Raw genomic sequence first — 20,916 nt, 5'->3', positions numbered from 1 at the left:
GTCCCTTTCCATTAGAAACCGCCATTACACCTGTGCGCTATGAAGCCTAGAGAGACACAAAGGTTCGAAAAGAATGCTTCTTCATGATTGCCAGAAGAGGAACAGACAGGGAGCCGCAAAGCTAGGATGATTCTTCAAAGGCCGAGAGCTAACAGTGTAAAGGAAGAGGAGGCTAACAAAAATGTAGCAACTAGAGCGCTAGACCAAAAGCGGAGAGCGAGAGCTCACGCTGTCACATCCCTAGCTGCAGAGAGCTAATAGAGCCGAGAGCTCATGTTGTACATCCCACAGCCGCATAGCTGATAGAAGGCATAGAGTCACCATAGGTTTGGGCGATTGTAGGGGATGTTTCCTTGAGATGAGGAAGGGACAGAGAGCTGATAGCTATAGAGAGCCAAAGAGCGATAGCTGCAGAGAGCTTAATTGAGAGGAAGCACAATGCTGGAAGAAGTAGCAGAGATGAGAGGGCCGAAGAGCTACAGTGCTAAGCAGCTAAGGGAGCCTTTGGGGTCACTTGAAGTTCAAGTGAAAAGCCAAGGAGCTGAAGGTTGCAGAGGGCCAAGAAGCCAAAGCCGAAAAGCCAAGAGCCAAGAGCCAGAGCCAAAGAGCCAGAGTCAAAGCCAAGAGCTAGAACTAGATCCAAAGAGCCAGAGTTAGAGCCTAGAGCTAGAACCAAGAGCTAAGAGCCAAAGCCAAGAGCTAGAGTCAAGAGCCAAAGCTTCAAGAAATAAGGGATAAAATGGTGTCTGAACTCACTGTTTCTATGTAAATATCAGGAGTTGAGTCAAAGACTTGTAAAAAAAAAGGCTTATACAATAATCCCAGAGAGCCTAGTTGAATTAACTAGAGCTCACAGAGATGTAGCCCAAGATTTGTGGGTGAACTCCTAATTAATTTTCTGTCTTATGTGTTTGTTTTTATGGCGACATTATTCACCGTTATATGCATTTATATATCAGTTTAAGCACATTCACATATAAACAAAAACAACAGAGTTTAAAGCAAATAATCAGCTCAAAACAAATACAAGAATATGCCTATATTTTCAAGAATTTCTTAATTCCGCATTGGTTAATCATTAAAGACTTGGGAATATTCAAGCTTTAGAAGTGGGAGAGGTTCTTGTAAGTTAGACAAGAAGCCTAAGAGCCCCATTTTCAGATCAATTCCTGTACTGCCTGGTGAATTTTCTGGATTTGTTCAATCAACTTGGTTGCTTTCTCCACATCACTGTGTCCATCAACTGCTATGTCTTTACCAAAGACAAAATCCAAGGGAGACTTTGGTATAAAACCAAAAAAATTCTCAAAAGGAGATCTCTAAGTACAAGAGTGCTTGGCAAGGTTGTAAGCATGTTTCACATATTGCAAATTCTCATCCCAAAGCTTGGGATGCTTGTTGCAATAGCCTCTGTGCAACTGGATCACTGTCCTGTTGACCACCTCTATCTAACCATTTGTCTGTGGGTGAAATGATGTGCTCTTCTTCAACCTGGTGTCCATCAACTCCCATAGATTTGACCAAAACTTCCCAACAAATCGAGAATCTCGATCAAATACAATAGAAGTGGGTAAACCAAAATGAACCTATACATTCTGAAAGAACAACTTTGTTGTTTGTTCAGCTATAACCTGCTTGTTACAAGGTATCAAAATACACATTTTACTGAACCTATCCACAACAACATACAAATAATCGTGACCTTTCCTAGACTTTGGAAATCCCCCAACAAAATCCATGGAAACACTTCCCAAGGACGAGAAGGAATTGGAAGTGGAGTGTACAAGCCTAATTTTCTATTATTGGGCTTGCTTGTAGCACACATAGTACATCCTTTGATATATCTAGAAACTGTCTCATGCATTATGGGCCAATAACATAACCTCTGCAATTGTGCAACTATTTTACTTACACCAAAATGACTTGATATAAGAGAAGTATGTGCTTCTCGAATTATGTTAACTCTTTCAGTTTGTGGAATACATAACTTTCCCAAATGATATAAGAGTTGGTCCTTCACATAATAATCCAATTCTTCTACTTGTTTTCCATGACTTAAAGTTGCATATACATCTTTAAAATCTACATCTTGAGCATATTGTTCAATGTAAGTTTCATGCATTATTGAGTTATGCTTAAGTATAGTAGATGCATTTATGATTGGTCTTGATAACATGTCTGCAACCTTATTGTGTATTCCCTTCTTATATCTAGTGACAAGATGAAATTGTTGTAAAAAACACATCCACCTATAATGTCTTGATTGTTGTAGTTTATTTTGTGAGTGCAAATATTGAAGTGGTTAATGATCTGTGTGTATGATTGTTTCCTTACCCATTAGGTAATGTTTCCACTTTTTCACACTTTGTACTAATGCATACAATTCTTTATCATATGTGAGATAATTAACTAATGCAGAAGTAAGTGTCTCAGAATGATAGAATATGGGTTTACCGTGTTGCATCAACACTACTCCCATGGCATAGTTACTAGCACATGTCTCAATCTCAAATGGATGTTGAAGATCTGGCAATGCTAGTACTGGTGTTGTACTAATTTTCTCTTTTAAGGTGTCAAAGGCTTTCTGCTGTTTGCCTCCTCACTAAAACACCTGTTTCAATCCTGTTAAAGCATATAATGGAGCTACAAGCAAAGAAAAGTTAGCAATAAAATTTCTCCAGTATTGTGCTGCCCCTATGAAATTCCTAACCTCTGTAGTAGATTTGGGTTTAGGCTAGTTCATAATGACTTCAACCTTAGAGGGATCTATCTTCAATTCACCACCCCCTACAATATGACCCAAATAATTTAAAGATATTTTGCCAAATTCACATTTTGACAGTTTTACATAGAGATTTTCTCTTTTTAAAACATCTAAAGTCTGTTTTACATGCTTTAAATGGTCTTCCCATGTCTCACTAAAAACAAGAATGTCATATAAATAAAAAATTACAAAATCATTAATAAATTCTGAGTACATCATTCATAACTCTCATAAATGTAGCAGCAGCATTAGTTAAGCCAAAAGGCATAACCAACCATTCATATAGTCCTTGCTTTATCTTGAAAGCGATCTTCCATGCATCCTGTTCTGCAACTCTGACCTGATGATAACCACTTCTTAAGTCTAACTTAGAAAAGTAAACTGCTTCTTTCAGTTGATCTAATAGATCATCAATATGAGGAAGAGGATAATGATTCTTGATAGTTATTTTATTTAGTGCTATATAATCAATGCACATTATCCACAATCCATCTTTCTTTCTCACCAACATGATTGGAGATCCACATGGTGATGTGCTTGGTCATATAAACCCTTTATCGAGCAACTCTTGTACCTGCTTCTTTATCTCTTCATTCTCTAAAGTTGATAACCTGTACATTCCAATGTTAGGTAATGGAGCATCTTGTTGCAAACAAATATCATGTACTATTCCTTGCTTGGGTGGCAGACTTTTTGGTTCTTGAAATAGAACATCATACTTTGAATTTTTTTTAACTAAATCAACTTTCTGTTTAGAATCATAACCTTCAAATGCATTGGATTTTTCAGGATCCTTTGCCTTTACAACCATGAGGAAAAACACCTTACTTGAATTCACAATTCTTTTCATTTGTCCTGAGTTTATGAGAGAATAGTTATTTTTGAGCTTATGAGACCTTACAATATATTCAATTCCATCTTTAGTGAGTTGATACTTATTTTCAGCTCCATAGAAAATAGCTTTCCTATCATACAAGTAGGGATTTCCCAAAACAATACCACATATATCCAATGGAACTATATCTAACTCAACCTCATCTACAAATGTTGATCCAATAGCAAACCTAAGTTTACATTGTCTCGTTACTTGTAGCTTTGTTTTATCACACACCCAACCTAATGGATATGGCTTCTCATGAGGTTTTGTTTGTAATCCCAACTTCTTTACAATTGTTTTAGAAATTAAATTTACTTGTGATCCAATATCGAAAAAAGTATCAATCTTATTATGCTTGGAAATTACTCTAATATGAAAAAGCTCATTTCTTTCTCTCTCATTACATTCATTATCAAAAGATTGTGCAAAATTACTTGTGGATGCTTCAGAATCCTTACCTTTAATACCTATGGCTGTAACTATTGTTTCATCGCCTGAATCTGATCCCAAGTCTTGCTGAATAGCTGCAACATTCTTTTTCTCCTTACCACCGGACTTCTTAGGTCTCTGTTCTGGATGCAAAGACCAGTAGTGTGCCTCATTGTGTCCTTCTTTCTTGCAATGAGTGCATGAAGGTTTATCCTTCTTTACAGTGTTTTCTTTCCTCTCCTTCCATTTCAGTTTCATCTTTTCCTTGTTCTTTCTTACATAATATTTAGATGTTCCCCCAACCTATGGGTTTACATTCTTACCTCTAGCTTCTAGATGTGTTGCTTGAACTGATACATCATCTAGGCTAGTGGGATTAAACATGAGTATAGTATGCTTTAAATAACCATGCAGACCACCTATATACTTCAATAAAGTCTCAGGTGAGTCCAAGGATATTCCTAGAGTTAAAGATCTTTTCTTGAATTCCTGAGTATAACTTTGTACACTCTAACACTTCACCTGGAAAAGAGTTTGCCAACTCATCATTGCCTACTGCATGTAAGCTAAAGGATAGAATTTATTTTTGATAGCAGAAACAAATTCATTCCATGTAGAAAGTATTTTACCATGTTTTTGTATATCAGCTTGTGTCTTGCCTTCCCACCATACTAGTGCAGTTCCCCCAAGTCGAAGGCTACCTAGCTGAATCTTCCTCCTTTCTGAATCAATGTTCTGCAACCTGTAATATACATCAATCTGTCCTATCCAATTATCTAGCTTCTTTGCATTTAGTTCTCCATAATAAATTGGCAAATCAAACTTCACATCTAATTTAATCAAAGGAGTTTTCTTCTTTTTCTTAGCAGGACTAGTTTTATGTGAAGAAGATGATGAGGATAATGAAGGTGATGATGATGGAGTTGGTGGAGGAGGCATTTCTCCTTTTCCTTTGCCTTCTAGAGAGGCAACTAGAAAATGTTTCTCTTCTCCTTTGTCTGGTTTAGGTGTTGAGGGGCTTTCACCTCGACCCTTCTTAAATTCCAGATACATCTCTTCCACCATGGCTTGGAGTGCCTTAAAACCTTCCATAAATTGAGATTTTGATCCCAATGGAGTTTCTTCTACCATTCTCCTCTAAGAATAGACTCTTCCAATCTCTAGATTAGCCTCAAAAAGTTCTCCTTCTCCTAGTCTGAGCTTTAATCTAGTTAGCATTCAAAATACAGCACAAGCTTGTCTAACCTTAACAAAACCAAAAGCTCTGATACCACTTGATCTGAAAATGAGTTCTTAAATCAATATAAAGGTATTACAGACTCATGTGCAGGAATACCTATATTACTTAGTGAAATGGATCGAAAATATTGTGAATAATATAGACAATGAGCAGTTAGAAAACATAATAGACACACACATCAACACAACAAATAATCAAGGAGTTCACCAGACTTCATAGATACGTCTCCTGGTCTAGCTTTCAGTGTCGACCTCTATATTATGTCTTCAAGAGCAGATTATTACAAGTGTGAGCTCAAACTGAGTCTCAAAAAAATAGTGAAAAAACAATAGGGATTTACTTGAAATCCTCAAGTCTACAAGAGTACACAGACTCTCCCTCTTGCTCTCCATCTTCTACTTTCTCTCTATCTCAGCAACTACTTCCTCTGTCTCTACCATTGAATGGCTTTTAAGCCTATCGATGCTTGTTTGTTCATCTCCCCTTTTGGGCTCTCTGGCTCGCGAACGATGCCCCTTCATCTCCTTCTAGAGCGTTTAACAATCATTGCTAAACGTGCTAAGGTATGGTGGCCACCAGTTTTTCAAACGGAAAGGACCACCCACACGGGTGAAATCCCAAAAAGTCATTTATCTATTTACACAGAGAAATGCACAGGAAACATGGAAAAACCTGACAAAACACTTTCTATCAGACTTCAAATAATATTGTATCTGTCCTATAATCCTATCGGGTCCACCATTTATGACTGTCACAAGCCCATTTGTATTTCACACCGTTAATCTGCCTGATCATCCAATGGTTTACATCCATTTCGGGTGGCTTATGTGCACGGATATTACCCGCCCGAAAAGGCAGTTTTCTCTCTCCTGCACCATGCCACATGTCAGCCAATGTATGGGATTGGGCGAAGCCCATCTAATACCACTTACCCCCTAAGGCCCGCCCAAAATCCCGTTTACCACGGAACTCAAATAACATACAACTGCATCTACAAACCTTTCGAGTCTAGATTTATCGCTTTGGGTCATTTCATTTTGTATTTCGGTTTTTATATGGAAATGCACTAATACACAGAAAAACTCGACAAATACTTTTATATCGGAACTCAAAACTTATAGAGACGCATTTATAAACCCTGTCAGGTCCAGCTATCGTAAGTTGCATGCTGTATAGGCCCAACTCCCTTATATCATTGCGATGCGATATTGTGATGTGATATATCACAATCACATATCGCATGGTCTTCGTGCCTTCGGTAAGTCTTCCATTTGCGTTATAGCAACGCGATATTGCGAGTTGATATGGGCTGTTGATTTACGCGCTCGATCAAAAGTCCTCATTAAATCATGCTGATCGCTATCATGATTTCCATAGGGCCACCTCCGATATACTTCGTCGACTACGACATTGCCAATCCATCCGATGCGATCCGCCGCTTTGATCTAGACCGTTGATCGGTCCGATTTGACGGCTCCTGTGCAGTGTTACTTCCACCTTCATTTAGCTTTGTTTTCCGTCATTCTTTCACTGTTTTCCCTTGCGATTGTGTTTCCGATAGTCAATATACATGAAGAATTAGAGGTTTTAGGATCCATTTTGGATCACATACTGAGGAAATAATTCATGAGCCCCAGGTCCTTCATTTCAAATTCTCTTACAAAATCCTCTTCACAATATTTGACCAGTGTCTCATCACCTATTAGAATTAAATCATCGACATATAATACTATAATCAATAATTCACCTTCAACCACAATATGGTAAAGGTTTGCATTTGCTTCACTTTTAGTGAAACCCAACCTAGTGAAATAGTTGTCAATCCTGGTTTACCAAGCACAGGGTGCTTGTTTCAATCCATACAATGCTCGCTTGAGTCTGCACACATGCGAATTTGTTTCAAAGGTCTGAAATCCTTCCGGTTGCTCTATGTACACCTCTTCCTCAATCAGTCCATTAAGGAAGGTTGTCTTCACATCCATCTGATGCATATTCCATCCCATTTGTGCTGAAAGTGTTATAATAGATCTGATTGAAGAGTACCTTTCTACTGGAGAAAAGTTCTACTTGTAATCAATTCCCTCAGCTTGAGTGAACCCCTTGGCCACAAATATGGCCTTGTATTTCTCAACACTCCCATCTTCTACTTGCTTCACCCTGTAGATCCACCTAGAAACTACCACTGACTTATCCTCTAGCCTTGGGACAACTTCCCAAGCACTATTCCTGATAATGGAGTCATACTCTTTTACCATGGAATTAACCCACACTGGTTGTTGCATTGCTTTCTCAAATGAGGATGGGTGAGTCTCTACACTCTCGCTCATCAGAGCCATGTAGCAAGTGTACTAATTTGGTGACCTCCTCTACCTGCGCTATGATGTGGGTGCTCCCACATTCTCTCTAGCATCATGCATCAACTTGTTAGCTTGTCTGGTGTGCTTCCTTCCATCTCTAGATGTCTCTGCATGTGTGGGTGATTCCATTCTCTGCTCCTGTGCATGTCGCTGCTCCACATGATGCTAAGGTTCTCCCTTTGGAGCCAAAAGATCCTCATCTACATGTAACTAAATCTCCCTCTCAAGGGAGCAGCTCATGGCCTTCTCTTCATCTAACTTCATATGTATATGAACAACTATCATCTTGTGATATGACAGGTACACTCCATAGTTGTGAGGTGTATCCATGTACCCCACAAACATGCCCAATTCAGCTATCAGCTCTATATTTTTCCTTGCATAATTGGTAATATGATAGTAAACTGATGAACCAAAGATCTTGAAGTGTGACACATCTGGTTTCTTCCTTAAAAAATATTCTTCTGGTGTACTCATCTCAAGAATCCGATGAGGACTCTGGTTCTGCACATATACAACTGTGTTGCATGCTTCAACCCACAAGTGCAATGATAGTCCCTAATCATGCAACATCACGTGTACAAGTCCCAAAATACTTTTGTTCTTCCTTTCAAAAACCCCATTCTGAAATGGCTTATGGGGTGATATTAACTCCCATCAAATTCCTTTTGATGCACAAAATTTCTTGAACTCATTCGACACATATTCTCCATCGTTATTGCTCCTGAGAGCCTTCACTTTTCTGCCAATGTCTTTCTCAACAAGTGCTTTAAATTCATAAAATTTAAAGAACGTCTGATCTTTCTTCTGCAAGAAGAAAATCCTACACTTACATGAGAAATCATATAAAAATATCACATAATACCTATGCTTGGCCATGGAAGTTGTCGAGAATGGTCCACACACATCTGAGTGAACTCTTTCAAGGATTTCTTGCGCTTGACTATCCTTATCATGAAAGGTGGCTTTGGTGTACTTACCCAATGTACACCCTTTGCATGTATCTCACTGCTCAAGTGCACCATTGGGAAGTCTTGTAGAAATCTGTTGCATGATCTTCAAAGCTCCATGGTGCAAATGAGCCAATATTCTATGCATAATTCATCGATGTCTCGGCTCTTCACCTTCTCTGCTTTCGTGCTCAAAGAAACACAATATTCTACATCTAATTTATATAGGTTCTTCATCCTAACCTTAATCCACTTCACTTTTCTTGTGGCTATGTTATGAAGGAGAGCCTTTACTTTGCTAAATATCACATCATAGCCATGATCTTCGAACATAACAATTGAAACTAAATTCTTCTTCATACTGGAACATACATGACATATTTTAATGTGAGAGGAGAGCCAAACTCCCTCTAAAAAGTAATAGTACTGATGCTAGTTGCAGTGTACCTTCCATCATCTCCCATCTCGATGTGCATCTAGAGGTCCTTCTCCTCCAAGTCACTAAAAAATTATTTGTTTCCCATGATATGGAATGAGACTCCACTATCCAGATACCACACACTACCCATCACTGATGTCACCATGCATGCAATGAGGGTGAAATCCAAATCAAATTTTGAAGCAAGAGCTTCACTTGACGCTCCTCCAGAGAGCTTCTTGCCAACCTTCTTGTGTAGACACTTTGTGGAATAATTCCCCATACCATGAAAATGAAAACATATAATCCTTGACAAGTCCTTGTTCTTGCCACCCTGACTAGAATCCCCTTTGGATTGGGATTTCTTCCCTTTCCCTTTATTTTCCTTTCCAACTAAGGCACAATTCTCCTCATCATCATGCTTGGATGAGGTTCCATCTCTGGTGTTCCACCTTATCTCTTCTTGCACCAAGTTAGACCATAACTTCTCCCACTTTGGTAGATTCTCCCTCCCATTTACCAAATCTCGGTAGCTGTTCTAGCTCTTAGGAGGGCCTAGATGTGCTAGGTTGACGATATCATCTTCAACAACTGCAATACCAGTTCTCCTAAGATCATCCTAAAATTGGGTGAACTTGCTCAATTACTGTGGTATTGTGCCACCCTTCTCCATTTTGATCTTTCGAAGCTTTTCCTTCAGTGCCAACTTCCTGTGGTCACTACTGTTCTAAAACAAGTCTATCAAGGCTTGCCCAACTGTATATGGTGTACACTTACCGTGGAGGTTCAAGACAACATGATCTCGAACTACTTCTAGTATGATCCTCCTCACCTTTGCAATACATTCCTTCCACTCTACGAGATCTTGAGCATCTATTGTTGGAGGCTTAGGAATATCATTGTCTATAAATTCCTTCAGCTCATTGTCTTCCAAAATTTCCTCCATCATGTCCTTCCAAGTAATATAATTCGAGCTACCCTCAAGGGCATCCTCAAGTCTCAATCCATAGAATGACATCCTGCTCACTATGAAGAATGATCTTGCAAATTCAATTTCACCTGCAAAGACAAACTCATAATCTTCTCTTCTATTGTGATTTCAGCTTCGATAGCATGTAGAAATTACTTGTAGATTCAAACTTCTTATGTAATTTTCTAAAACAAAAGACTTGAATCTACTCTACTCATTAGTGGAAACAATTAATCGATCGAGAAATTGTGAAGCATACAAGAGAAATAATTCAATCAACACATTACACAATGATTTCCTAGGGAAATCCACAACTAAAAACCCTTGTTATCTATATATTGCATTAGTCAGAAAATATGAGAAGATTACAATGCTTTGCTCAAGCCCGAGCAACCTCTGTGCTATCTCTATCTGTCTCATTGCTTCCCAAACAAGCCTTAGCCAATACTTTACAATTTTTTTGCTTGCCCAAGTCCCTATTTCCTTCTGTTGTTTCCTTGGAAATTAACTCCTATTAATTAGGGAAATTCCTCAATTGGAATTGTGCAATCCATCATAGGCCTTTCTCTGACTGCATGCACCACCTGTACAATTTGGATGATTATAAAACTGATAGTACACTTCCCTTTAACTCCAATCTCAACTGGGTAACTCTCAGATCACACATGCATGAGTTATTTATGGCTGAATTATCAGTTAACTGGTTCAACACATGAAGAAACACCCCACTGTTAGACCTCCTACTAGTTCCTCCAACAATTGGAACTAATTTAACTGAATTTAACTAAGTTAAACTCAATTAATTAATTACAACTTGAAATAAACTCAACCAAGGCTCCTATAAAGTAGGAGACACTCTACATGACTCAAGGTAGATCCTCAACTCGAATTAACTGAGCCAACTAAGTCAAATTAACTTATTTAACTCGTATAGGTTGCCTTATGATGTGGAATTACAGTTTTTTCTCCTAATTTAATTCAAGGGAAAATTAAATTAGGATTTTCTTATTGCATTTTCAACAATGTTAAACTAATTTATGTAGATATCAACTTCATATATATCTATGTATAGAAAAAAAATGTTAAAATAAAATATGTTAGTGTTGTATATAATAAAATATTCAATGTGGGTTATCAATAAAATATTTTAATACAAATTAATATTTACGTACACTTAACAATATATTAATAACAAAGAAACCATTTTAATGTTCATTGATAACATGTCTATATGTACATGTTATTAAAAATATTTTAATGTCAGTTATATATATTATAATATTTAAAAAATTTATGTATATATCATATAAAGCTATTGAATAAAATAAGTTTTTATAGTTAAAACTTAGAAGTCGTCTCAATGTTTCACAATTTGGTCACTTTTTTTTTGTCAAAATCCAACAAAAATTTTATGGACTTAGAAGTTTAAGTTATGTACTCTATATAGCATTCAAAAATAAAATTTAAACAATGAAAAATTACACATTATATTTTCCACTGTACAAGAAGTTTGCACCTGAAAAAATTTGATCCCTCCCGACTCTTGTTAGATTTGTGCTTAAGATGGATGTATACTGAGATATTGTGTCTACATGCGTTGCATGAGTTTCTTGTGTGTTTATTTGAATTTATGGTTAATTGTTGAACATGTCTATAAATCTTCTAATTATTGAAGAAACAATTAAAACAATGTTAAAATAATTTGAAATTTGTCATTGCAAAAAGAAACAATTATGATTCACCCCACTCTTAGTAATTGTCTAGTTTCCAACAATTGGTATCAAAATAGGTTCCTTCTATATCAACCTAATAGTTGGAAGGAAAATCTAATTTGTAAGAATGGTGAGTCAAGAAGGGTGTTTAACAAATAAAGCTCCTTTTTCTAATGGTACTAATTATACCTTTTGAAAAATAAGAATGAAGACATATTTAATGTCCCTTAGTGCAAATGTTTGAATTGCAGTGGAGAATGGCTATGAAGAGCCACCTATAATAGCTAATAAAGATGACAATCTTGGATTTTCATTGAATTCTAAAGACATGAATTCTATCCTTAATGGGCGCAATGTCATATTTTGTAAAAGTAATGCATTGTAAGACTACTAAATATATGTGGGACAAATTTAAACAAATCATGAGGAGATGGTAAAGTGAAGTTGGCCAAATTACAAGTTTACAAAATGTAGTTTGAGTCCTTGAGAATTAATGATGATTAAGAGATAGCTAAGTTCTTTCTTCAAGATGATGACATTGTTAATATTATGAAGGGTCTGGGTGAAAAAATTAAGGAGTCTACAATAGTATAAAAAGTGTTGAGATCACTCCTTTCCAAGTTTAATCCTAAAGTATCAACTATTGAAGAAAATATTGACATTGAAACCCTAACAATGGATCATTTTCTTGGCTCCATAACAACATATGAAATGAGAGTTACAAAAGGAAAGTTTACATCAAGAGATGCAACATTTAAAGAAGATAATAAATCCATAGAAGGCTAATAAGGCATAAGTTTAGGCTCAGATGAAGAAGAAGCAAAATTTGTGGGAAGAGTGAAGAAAGGAACTAATAAGTATAAAGGAAAAATTCCTTTAAGTTATTTAATTGTGGAAGAGTAAAAATTCCTTTAAGTTATTTAATTGTGGAAGAGTAGGGAATTATGTGTCAAAATTTGTGTTTAAAAAGGTAGAGAATAAGTCAAAAGGTAGAGAAAAGGAAAAATATAACAAAGTGAAGCATGAGAAAAGATTTAAAAGGAGAAGCTTTTATACACAAGAAGGTAGTAGTTCTTATGATCACACAAATGAATCTTTTGATGAAGAGGGAATTAGTGAATTTATGCCTACGTCCCTAGAGTCTCAATCTTAAATACTTAATGATTATGAGTTAAGTGAAGAAGAAGATGGTGAAGTTGACCTTCAAGGAGAGCTAATTAGTGCTTTAGAAGAAATTGGTAGGCTCAAACAAAAGAACATAAAACAAAAGGAAATTTTGATCAAATATGTTAAAGAAGAGCCTAAGTCCAAAGAGATTCTCCAATTAAAATTTGAATTATAGGAGGTAAAAAATATTGATGATATCTTGTTACATCAGTTAAAAGAGAAAAAAAAGAATGTGAAAAGTTTTAAGAAGTAGTAGTTGATTTGAGAAATAAGCTAGAGAAAACACAATATGAGTTAAATATGAACCTTAAACACATTAAGGGGTCTAAAAGGGTTAATGATATATTGAATGCTCAAATTATCCTCTTATGAAAGATGGTTTGGGTTATGAATGTGAAACCAATAAGCATAACACAGAGGATAAAAAACCATCAATTTTGTGAAAGTTGTTAGAGGAGATAATGACAATTATCAATAACTAGAGAATAAGGATGTTAATGAAACACCTCAACAACCACAAAGTAATAATGTGACTCACAAAAAGTAAAGGAACAACAATCCCATTCAACAATAACAAAATATTTATCCCACACAACATCAACAAAGGACTATTCTTGCTCAGCAACAACATATAAGAATATTTGACAAGCAAGGATTAAGCTACTACAAACCCTATTTCTTCAAAAGATAAAATTATCAGATGCCAAAGAGACCATATTCACAAGCACTATCTTTCCTCAAGTATGAAAATTTATTTTATGTGTTATTGCCCAAATCTACCTCAAGCTGAGAAAGGCGGGTCTAGGGTAACATCAAACCACGCTTAACCTGGTAGCTAGCCCTACAAGGTCGGAAGAGGGCTCTATCCTTTTCAATATCAGGAGAATATAGCAAGTGAGGCTTGATATGAATGATGTAAAGACTAATTTTAGGCTAGGTATATGCTCGGAGGAGTTTGATTGAGTTTTATGTTGGTTTGCTGGATCAAAAGTGAAAGACAGTTTTGGGTCCGGGGAATGGACTCAGTCTTGCAGAGGTTTCTGTGGGGTGAGGTAGGAAAATGCTTTAGTACTTTGAATTAAGTGAAATGGAGAGTATTAAGACTGGTGAGGAGTTGGAGAGGGCATGAAAGTATCAGGAATCCTCTTCAAATAGTTGAAAACATGTAAAACCAAAAAAACCCTAAGGTAGAGCACTGCAACATCAATGATTTTCACCTTTATACTTGATTCATTTAGTTAAGCTGATAAGAGAAAGATGATGGCACACATAAACACATGTAAACTTGAATCACAGAAGGAAAAACAATACTAAATCACCTTTCCACAAGAATCCCACAAAATGCTACAAACCCTAGTCTATTTCCTTGCCAAACTGCAGAGATGAATGTACAATAATGCTCAAAGCATTCACAAGAGTCCATGACTGAAAAATCACATGATATAGACCTCCAAACCACCTGTGCTATCCATCAGGGGTTGAATCCATGCGAATAGGGGTGGTTTCAACCATATCTAAACTAGGAACACAAAAATAGGTAGTGGAACAACTTGCCTCTAAAACCTAGGAAATTGATTCATTCAACTTTAAACCACCTACAACTGATGTATCTACCTTATCAAGCCAATTTTTATCATTTTTACATCATAGTACATCAATTTAAATCATGTTAGCTCATGAATTTGACCATAAGAGTGAAAAAGTCAAACTAGAAGAAAACTAGGTGAAAAATAGAGTTTTTGAGCAAAATTGGCACTTTTTCATCCTGTGCGTAGTGCCACTTTTCTGTGCATAGTGCTTTTTCCGAGCTGAATTTGGAGGCCTTTTCCTTCACCAAATCTGCTCCAAGTGGGCTTGTTGGAAATTTCTATCTATCTACTTTCTAGGACAAGTGGAAGTTTTGAATTTAGTGTCCATTTTCCCCTCAAAAAATCAGTTCTCCCAACACTGCTTCTTGTGTGGCCAAAAAGTGGCAGAGAGGGCATTTTTGAGGTGTTTTTGGCCCTTTTGGAGGCCCAAAATTTTTCAAAACTTCTTAGTAATTTCTGGGCATGCATAATTTTTCATGAGGAATTTAAAAATGTAAATTTTTCCTCCAGAGGAGGTCCCTATCAAAAGCGAGTGCCGGATGGTGCTACACACCTGCTAGAAAAACCTATTTTTTCCTTGAAAAATTCAAAATTGCCAAAAAGTTTGCCAAATTTCTTGAAATTTGGCATGAGTGATCTGAATTGAGTACTATGTTGGGCCAGTGAAGCTTCAGCCAAGATCTTGAGCTTATCTTGCTCTTTCTTGCTCCTCAAAGTTTTCCTCAACTTGGCTTTTAGGCTCCTTATCCTTGTTTTGCAACTTTTGTTTCGTGCCAAATAGTGATAAGCCATGTGCCGCAACATCTTTTTATTCTTATTGGCTTTCTCAAGTAGCTTCTCCAAGTGCATATTTTCCCTCTCTAGCCAAGATTTCCAGTCAGCATCAATCTCTTTCTCAAGCAGTGTCAATTTGGCTTTCCTCCTTTTTCCTGCTTGCTTGTTTTCCCTTATGGTTTGCAGCTCCATGATTGTCTACTTATCCTCCAACTGCTTGTTCCGTTGCTCAAGGTAATTTATGATCCAATTAGCTCTTTCAAGGTTAAGAGATAAGGCATGGATTTCAACTTCTTTTTCTTTGATGATCTCCTTGAGTTTTGAGCTTTGGGAGCCCAAATTAGTATGCTCCTTCTAAATCAAAATAAAATCTCTCGCTTGACCTTCAGAAGGCCCTTCCTCATGCAATGGTTGCTTCCCTTTATCCTGTACTTGCTTTGCTAAAGAAGAAGGAAAATCTCCTTTCACCCTGGGTGAAGATAGCATTTTCCTATGGTTTGATGAAGGAAACGAGACCCCTTCCACCCCAGGTGGAGATAGTACTCGTTTGGCAGCTGCAAATAATCTCCTCGTGCCCTTTTCATAAGTGACAAATACTGGCACACCTATAGTTTGAGTCTCATGAACCTCTTGCTAATTTGAAGGTCCTCCCTGCTCTTGAAATACTGATGGGGCCACTTGAGGGTTTGTGAAAACCTCATGTGAAATGAAAGCATCCCATGAAACATTCAACAAGCTCAGCTGATGCAAAACAACAATCTATGTTGTTGAATTGTTGATGAAGAGGTTTTCTTTGCACCAATGTGGCCATTTTCTCAATATTTTTGCATATGAAATAGGGGAGGTTTATCATCCTCACTCAAGTGAAATGCATCAATAATCTAACATGATAAGCGTACAAGTGAGAAAATCTCCCTTCATAGCTGAAGTATTTGATAATAAGCTTCATGAGTGGAGCGTAAGTGCCCTGTAGGTATCTGAAAGGAAAGACGCTACTGATTTGCTTTTGATAACTAGCCTTGATATAAGGCTCATAATGCTCTTTTCCCACAAGATGTCCTTTGTTCCACTGTTCACCCACATTTGGAATACTTGTTGCTTCAATTATAGTTTCAAGTGTCAAAGTGAAGGAAACACCTGCTAAATTGACCTGGCCATTGTGAAGATGAAGAACAAATAGTCTAGCAAGTTCATGGTGGTATTCACCCTTTCCACCATCTCACAAAATTGGTAGCAACACTGATGTTTAAAGCATGTTACTGCAAGAGGACAAGCCAATAACTCTGTGAGTGTAGTGGGCTCCTCCCAGATGTGTTTTCCTCCCTTATGTGGTTTTATTGGTGCATGAATCTCTTGGGAGGAATCACTAACAGTTTCCTCATCCCTTTCATAAGCTTAATCTGTTTCCATATTTGCCACGGTATGGTGTAAAATGATGAGTATGAAGATATTTTATTTCAAGAATAGGTGACTGCTGTTTGATGAGTGGGATTGATAAGTGGAGGATTTTGATGCTGGTTGTAGGGTTATTAGGGAGTGATATGGTTTTTGGAATGAAGATTATGGTTTGGGGATGTTGGGTTGTGTTATATTCTTTCCATGACTAACCCACGTAGTGAACCAGGGGGTTAGAGGGGGGGCGGAGCCCCCCCTTCGTTGCGCCGATTGCGCAGCGGGGGGGTCACAGGGGGGCGGCAACCCCCCTTGTCCGGGGGGTTTGAGGGGGGTGGGTAGCCCCCCTCTACGGGTCTGGGGCAGTGCCCTGGGAATTTTTTTTTGGACCCTATATTAGGTTGGGCGAACCTACCTATGGTTTTTTGGTCCATGGTTTTGGATGCGATGGTTTTCGGTCCATGGTATTGGATGCTTCGGCATGTATAAATATGTATTGTAACATTGAAAGGAATATAATGAAAAATCAAGCTGGTACTCCCAGTTTTGGGATCCAGGGGAAAATATCCGTGTATATGTGTTTTATGTGTTATGCTCTCGCATTGTTTATTTTCTGTGTTTTAGAATTCGTATGCAGGTAGTTTCTGTACAGGGTTAAAACCTACATTTGGTATCGGAGAAGTTTTGGCTTCAAGGGGACGCCTTTGTTGCTGAGGGGTTTTGCTCGGGCCTATGGTAGACCCTGTTCAGTGGGAGATTTGTGAGATCGATTCTGGTGGTGAAAGAAGATGGCGAGTAGCGGAAAGATAAAGATCGAGAAGTTCAATGGTCAGAGTTTTGAGTTGTGGAAACTTAAGATGGAGGATCTGTTGGTGGATAAAGATTAGTGGATCACGGTAGATCCAGGTACTAAACCAATGGGAGTGACCGATGAAGAATGGAAGAAGTTGGATCGGAAGGCAAAGAGCACAATACGATCGTGTGTCTCAGATTCAGTATTGCTGAATGTATCAGGGGAAGCTACGGCGAAGACTTTATGGGACAAGTTAGGGACTTTGTACCAATCTAACTCTCCGGTGAATAAACTGTTCCTGCGGAAAAAGTTGTATAACCTGAGGATGAAAGATGGAGACTCAGTGACAGAGCATCTGAACGCATTTAATACTGTGGTAAGTCAGTTAGCGTTTGTTGATATTAAAATTTGAGATGAAGATAAGTGCATCAGTTTGTTGTGTTCTCTACTAGATTCGTGGGATAGTCTGGTTATTGCAATAGGTAGCAATGCAACTACTTTGCAGTTTGATGAAATAGTCTTAGCCTTGCTGACGGAGGAGATGAGACGGAAAAATATGGAGAGCCAGAATGGTGATGCCTTGTCTGTATGAGGACGGTCCCAGAATAGAAACAAAAATAAGTCATCGAGTGGGAGATCTAAATCTAGAGGGAGATCTAAATCTCCAGGAAAACCTGTAAAGGTGGTGTGCTGGAAATGCGGAAAGGAAGGGCACTTCAAAAGGGACTATAAATCTAAAGCTCGTGATAAAGGAAAGGGATCTAATGATGCTCCTTCTGCAGAGGCCAAAACCACCTCAGATGAAGGTGGGGATGTGTACTTGGCTTCTTCAAGTACAAATGTAGATCATGAGGCATGGTTGATTGACTCAGGTGCATCCTTTCACTTCACTCCCCATAGAGAGTGGTTCTGCGAGTATGAGAAATACGATGGTGGTGATGTCTTCTTAGGAGATGATAGGAAGGCTAGAATCATTGGTCGTGGAAAAGTAAAGTTGAAGTTGCAAGGTGGAAGGGTTAGAACACTTCCGGGTGTTCTGCATATTCCTGCATTGGCCAGAAATCTGATTTCTGTAAGCAAGTTGGATGATGCAGGTGTAAAAACAGTGTTCGAGAAGGATACCTGCAAGATGGTTCGGGGAGCACTGGTATTGATGCGGGGAGTTCGGACTGGAACTCTGTACAAGTTGCAAGGTAGCACTGTTGTTGATGGGTGCAACAATTCTGTGGTTCCTGAAAGTGGAGCTGAAAATTTAGTGGTCTTTAGAGAGAAGACCATGTTGTGGCATCAAAGGCTTGGACATATTGTAGAGAAGGGCCTTCGAATACTTCATGGTAAAGGTATGGTAGAAGGTATGAGAAATAGCTCTCTGGATTTTGATTTCTGTGAAAATTGTGTATATGGGAAGCAGAATCGGGTGAGTTTCCCCTCTGGTGCTAAGAGGGCGAAACAGATATTAGAGCTTGTGCACAGTGATGTGTTTGTACCTGTGAAAGTTCCATCACTGGGTAAGTCTGTGTACTATGTATCATTTATAGATGACTTCTCAAGGAATACGTGGATATATTTCCTTAAGAAGAAATCTGAAGTCTTTGATAGGTTTAAAGAATTTAAGGCTCTAGTGGAAAATCAGACAGAGAAGAAGATAAAGGAGCTGAGGACAGATAATGGTGGAGAGTTTTGCAACAAGTAATTTGAAGAATTCTGTAAGAAGTGTGGTATAGCACGACAGAAGACTACTCCATATACACCTCAGCAAAATGGAGTCGCAGATAGAATGAACAAGACATTGATGGAAAGGGCAAGAAGCATGCTCAGTGGTGCTGGGTTATGTTGGGTGTGGAGCCTGATTATCTTCTATAGTACCAGCATACCGTAAAATAATCGCTGCCGTGGGGGGTCCAGGGGGGGGCGACAGTGACTTTTGGGAGCCCTCCCCCCCTGGCGGGGGGTTTCGGGGGCAGCGCCCCCGAAGCTAAAAACAACTGTAAAATTGCCTTGTAAAAGTATAGTAATTTCTAGTCAATCTGGGCCATTCATTAGGCGGATGATCTGACGGTAGAACTTATGTTTAGTTTAGGGTTTTTTTCCCTAGAAGGCAACCCCTCTCTTTATATGAGGGCATTGTATTTGAGGCTGTGATATATAGATGTGTATTCGGTGAGCGAGAAACATAGAGGTGAGACTGTGAGAGAAAACAGAGGATATTACAGCGGTTTTGCTGTAGGTTGTATCTCTTCATTTTGCTGGATAATAGAAAGGAAGGACTGGCTGTTCGGGGTGGACGTAGCCCAAACTAGGTGAACCACGTATATCTGTGTCTCTCTTGTTTTGTGCATTTTCTGTGTTTATATTTCTGCAATATTATATGTGTTCCATTGCTCCGTAATATATAATTTTCTAACAGGTTAGGACAGGAATTCTGGGCAGAGGTGGTGGATACTGCATGTTACTTGGTCAATAGGTCACCTTCATCATCGTTGGAGGATAAGACTCCACAAGAAGTATGGACTAGTAAGAAACCCTCTCTTTCACATCTGAGGGTATTTGGATGTGATGAATATGTACATGTTCCAAAGGAGAAATGAACCAAGTTGGATAGTAAATCTGAGAAGTGCATCTTTATTGGGTATAAGGATGGTTTAAAGGGTTATAAGCTTTGGAACCCAGTAACAAGGAAGGTTGTGTACAGCCGAGATGTGGTGTTCAGAGAGGTGAAAGATGTTATTAAACATGAAGCCCAACCAAAGGAACCTGAGAAGATAGAGTTTGAGCTAAAGGAGGAAGAATTAGACTCTACAACAGAGGAGGAATTAGAAGATGAAGAGCCACAAACTCCGGCTCTGAGAAGATCAATTCGAGAAAGAAGGCAGCCAGAAAGGTATAGTCCATCTGCTTTCTGTTCAAATTTTTCTTTGTCTGTTACTGATGATGATCCCAGAACTGTGAAGGAAGCAGTAGATTCAGAGGATGGAAAACTCTGGAAAGAGGCCATGGTTGATGAAATGGCATCTTTGCACAAAAATGAGGCTTGGGATCTAGTGGAGTTGCCAGCTGGAAGGAAACCCATTGGAAGCAAATGGGTGTTCAAAAAGAAGACAAATGCAGAAGGGAATGTGGAGAAATACAAAGCTCGGTTGGTATCAAAAGGTTATTCCCAGGTGCTGGGAATTGATTTTGGTGATATTTTTTCTCCTGTTGCTAAGGTAACTTCTATTAGGTTACTTTTATCTGTTGTTGTTGCTTTTGATTTTGAGGTAGAACAGATGGATGTGAAGACATCATTTCTTCACCGGGATTTGGAAGAGGAAATCTACATGAAGCAACTTGAAGGCTTTGCGGTGAAGGGTAAGAAAGAACTGGTATGCAAGTTAAAGAAGTCTCTGTATGGATTAAAACTGTCACCAAGGATGTGGTATCAGAAATTTGATACATTTATACGGGGACTTGGCTTCACCATAAGCAAAGCAGATCACTGTGTTTA

This window comes from Pinus tabuliformis, chromosome 5_2 (genome assembly GCF_031772625.1).
Source record: "Pinus tabuliformis cultivar Carrire ecotype Pingquan chromosome 5_2, CPIR1, whole genome shotgun sequence".
Classification (NCBI taxonomy): Eukaryota; Viridiplantae; Streptophyta; class Pinopsida; order Pinales; family Pinaceae; genus Pinus; species Pinus tabuliformis.
This window is presented reverse-complemented; position numbering follows the sequence as displayed.